This window comes from Palaemon carinicauda, chromosome 3 (assembly GCF_036898095.1).
Source record: "Palaemon carinicauda isolate YSFRI2023 chromosome 3, ASM3689809v2, whole genome shotgun sequence".
NCBI lineage: Eukaryota > Metazoa > Arthropoda > Malacostraca > Decapoda > Palaemonidae > Palaemon > Palaemon carinicauda.
This window is the reverse complement of record NC_090727.1, coordinates 87044361-87049478: the sequence shown is the minus strand read 5'-3', so window position 1 is coordinate 87049478 and position 5118 is coordinate 87044361.

The window sequence follows — 5118 nt, the reverse complement described above, 5'->3', positions numbered from 1 at the left end:
GAAAGATAAAAGTCAATGATAATTCTTCTGTACTTATACCTGTCGAATTCAGGTATTTTGTACTTAGAATTGAAATCAACCCATCTTCACCATCATAGCTAATTGATAGTTTGTTACTTGGCATTCAATTAATGATAAATTTTGCACATTTTTACGTGTTTTTCATATTCAAATAAGCCATATATATTTTGATACATTAATGTCTGGATTCTCTTAACGACCTCGGGATCAGAGCCCCAGGCGAAATCACATAAAGACAAGAGCTTGGCTCCGGCCGGGAATCGAACCCTGGTCGGCAAGCTTGTTTAGACAGTGACTAAGCCACTTGGCCACGAAGAAAGATAAAAGTCAATGACAATTCTTCTGTACTTATACCTGTCGAATTCAGGTATTTTGTACTTAGAATTGAAATCAACCCATCTTCACCATCGTAGCTAATTGGTAGTTTGTTACTTGGCATTCAATTAATGATAAATTTTGCAAATTTTTACGTGTTTTCCATATTCAAATAAGCCATATATATTTTGATACATTAATGTCTGGATTCTCTTAACGACCTCGGGATCAGAGCCCTAGGCAAAATCACACAAAGACAAGAGCTTGGCTCTGGCCGGGAATCGAACCCTGGTCGGCAAGCTTGTATAGACAGTGACTAAGCCACTTGGCCACGAAGAAAGATAAAAGTCAATGACAATTCTTCTGTACTTATACCTGTCGAATTCAGGTATTTTGTACTTAGAATTGAAATCAACCCATCTTCACCATCGTAGCTAATTGGTAGTTTGTTACTTGGCATTCAATTAATGATAAATTTTGCACATTTTTACGTGTTTTTCATATTCAAATAAGCCATATATATTTTGATACATTAATGTCTGGATTCTCTTAACAACCTCGGGATCAGAGCCCCAAGCGAAATCACACAAAGACAAGAGCTTGGCTCCGGCCGGGAATCGAACCCTGGTCGGCAAGCTTGTATAGACAGTGACTAAGCCACTTGGCCACGAAGAAAGATAAAAGTCAATGACAATTCTTTTGTACTTATACCTGTCGAATTCAGGTATTTTGTACTTAGAATTGAAATCAACCCATCTTCACCATCGTAGCTAATTGGTAGTTTGTTACTTGGCATTCAATTAATGATAAATTTTGCACTTTTTTACGTGTTTTTCATATTCAAATAAGCCATATATATTTTGATACATTAATGTCTGGATTCTCTTAACGACCTCGGGATCAGAGCCCCAGGCAAAATCACACAAAGACAAGAGCTTGGCTCCGGCCGGGAATCGAACCCTGGTCGGCAAGCTTGTATAGACAGTGACTAAGCCACTTGGCCACGAAGAAAGATAAAAGTCAATGACAATTCTTCTGTACTTTTACCTGTCGAATTCAGGTATTTTGTACTTAGAATTGAAATCAACCCATCTTCACCATCGTAGCTAATTGGTAGTTTGTTACTTGGCATTCAATTAATGATAAATTTTGCACATTTTTACGTGTTTTTCATATTCAAATAAGCCATATATATTTTGATACATTAATGTCTGGATTCTCTTAACGACCTCGGGATCAGAGCCCCAGGCGAAATCACACAAAGACAAGAGCTTGGCTCCGGCCGGGAATCGAACCCTGGTCGGCAAGCTTGTATAGACAGTGACTAAGCCACTTGGCCACGAAGAAAGATAAAAGTCAATGACAATTCTTCTGTACTTATACCTGTCGAATTCAGGTATTTTGTACTTAGAATTGAAATCAACCCATCTTCACCATCGTAGCTAATTGGTAGTTTGTTACTTGGCATTCAATTAATGATAAATTTTGCACATTTTTATGTGTTTTTCATATTCAAATAAGCCATATATATTTTGATACATTAATGTCTGGATTCTCTTAACGACCTCGGGATCAGAGCCCCAGGCGAAATCACACAAAGACAAGAGCTTGGCTCCGGCCGGGAATCGAACCCTGGTCGGCAAGCTTGTATAGACAGTGACTAAGCCACTTGGCCACGAAGAAAGATAAAAGTCAATGACAATTCTTCTGTACTTATACCTGTCGAATTCAGGTATTTTGTACTTAGAATTGAAATCAACCCATCTTCACCATCCTAGCTAATTGGTAGTTTGTTACTTGGCATTCAATTAATGATAAATTTTGCACATTTTTACGTGTTTTTCATATTCAAATAAGCCATATATATTTTGATACATTAATGTCTGGATTCTCTTAACGACCTCGGGATCAGAGCCCCAGGCGAAATCACACAAAGACAAGAGCTTGGCTTCGGCCGGGAATCGAACCCTGGTCGGCAAGCTGTATAGACAGTGACTAAGCCACTTGGCCACGAAGAAAGATAAAAGTCAATGACAATTCTTCTGTACTTATACCTGTCGAATTCAGGTATTTTGTACTTAGAATTGAAATCAACCCATCTTCACCATCGTAGCTAATTGGTAGTTTGTTACTTGGCATTCAATTAATGATAAATTTTGCACATTTTTACGTGTTTTTCATATTCAAATAAGCCATATATATTTTGATACATTAATGTCTGGATTCTCTTAACGACCTCGGGATCAGAGCCCCAAGGCGAAATCACACAAAGACAAGAGCTTGGCTCACGGCCGGGAATCGAACCCTGGTCGGCAAGCTTGTATAGACAGTGACTAAGCCACTTGGCCACGAAGAAAGATAAAAGTCAATGACAATTCTTCTGTACTTATACCTGTCGAATTCAGGTATTTTGTACTTAGAATTGAAATCAACCCATCTTCACCATCGTAGCTAATTGGTAGTTTGTTACTTGGCATTCAATTAATGATAAATTTTGCACTTTTTACGTGTTTTTCATATTCAAATAAGCCATATATATTTTGATACATTAATGTCTGGATTCTCTTAACGACCTCGGGATCAGAGCCCCAGGCGAAATCACACAAAGACAAGAGCTTGGCTCCGGCCGGGAATCGAACCCTGGTCGGCAAGCTTGTATAGACAGTGACTAAGCCACTTGGCCACGAAGAAAGATAAAAGTCAATGACAATTCTTCTGTACTTATACCTGTCGAATTCAGGTATTTTGTACTTAGAATTGAAATCAACCCATCTTCACCATCGTAGCTAATTGGTAGTTTGTTACTTGGCATTCAATTAATGATAAATTTTGCAAATTTTTACGTGTTTTTCATATTCAAATAAGCCATATATATTTTGATACATTAATGTCTGGATTCTCTTAACGACCTCGGATCAGAGCCCCAGGCGAAATCACACAAAGACAAGAGCTTGGCTCCGGCCGGAATCGAACCCTGGTCGGCAAGCTTGTATAGACAGTGACTAAGCCACTTGGCCACGAAGAAAGATAAAAGTCAATGACAATTCTTCTGTACTTATACCTGTCGAATTCAGGTATTTTGTACTTAGAATTGAAATCAACCCATCTTCACCATCGTAGCTAATTGGTAGTTTGTTACTTGGCATTCAATTAATGATAAATTTTGCACATTTTTACGTGTTTTTCATATTCAAATAAGCCATATATATTTTGATACATTAATGTCTGGATTCTCTTAACGACCTCGGGATCAGAGCCCCAGGCAAAATCACACAAAGATAAGAGCTTGGCTCCTGCCGGGAATCGAACCCTGGTCGGCAAGCTTGTATAGACAGTGACTAAGCCACTTGGCCACAAAGAAAGATAAAAGTCAATGACAATTCTTCTGTACTTATACCTGTCGAATTCAGGTATTTTGTACTTAGAATTGAAATCAACCCATCTTCACCATCGTAGCTAATTGGTAGCTTGTTACTTGGCATTCAATTAATGATAAATTTTGCACATTTTTGCGTGTTTTTCATATTCAAATAAGCCATATATATTTTGATACATTAATGTCTGGATTCTCTTAACGACCTCGGGATCAGAGCCCCAGGCGAAATCACACAAAGACAAGAGCTTGGCTCCGGCCGGGAATCGAACCCTGGTCGGCAAGCTTGTATAGACAGTGACTAAGCCACTTGGCCACGAAGAAAGATAAAAGTCAATGATAATTCTTCTGTACTTATACCTGTCGAATTCAGGTATTTTGTACTTAGAATTGAAATCAACCCATCTTCACCATCATAGCTAATTGATAGTTTGTTACTTGGCATTCAATTAATGATAAATTTTGCACATTTTTACGTGTTTTTCATATTCAAATAAGCCATATATATTTTGATACATTAATGTCTGGATTCTCTTAACGACCTCGGGATCAGAGCCCCAGGCGAAATCACACAAAGACAAGAGCTTGGCTCCGGCCGGGAATCGAACCCTGGTCGGCAAGCTTGTTTAGACAGTGACTAAGCCACTTGGCCACGAAGAAAGATAAAAGTCAATGACAATTCTTCTGTACTTATACCTGTCGAATTCAGGTATTTTGTACTTAGAATTGAAATCAACCCATCTTCACCATCGTAGCTAATTGGTAGTTTGTTACTTGGCATTCAATTAATGATAAATTTTGCACATTTTTACGTGTTTTCCATATTCAAATAAGCCATATATATTTTGATACATTAATGTCTGGATTCTCTTAACGACCTCGGGATCAGAGCCCTAGGCAAAATCACACAAAGACAAGAGCTTGGCTCTGGCCGGGAATCGAACCCTGGTCGGCAAGCTTGTATAGACAGTGACTAAGCCACTTGGCCACGAAGAAAGATAAAAGTCAATGACAATTCTTCTGTACTTATACCTGTCGAATTCAGGTATTTTGTACTTAGAATTGAAATCAACCCATCTTCACCATCGTAGCTAATTGGTAGTTTGTTACTTGGCATTCAATTAATGATAAATTTTGCTCATTTTTACGTGTTTTTCATATTCAAATAAGCCATATATATTTTGATACATTAATGTCTGGATTCTCTTAACAACCTCGGGATCAGAGCCCCAGGCGAAATCACACAAAGACAAGAGCTTGGCTCCGGCCGGGAATCGAACCCTGGTCGGCAAGCTTGTATAGACAGTGACTAAGCCACTTGGCCACGAAGAAAGATAAAAGTCAATGACAATTCTTTTGTACTTATACCTGTCGAATTCAGGTATTTTGTACTTAGAATTGAAATCAAC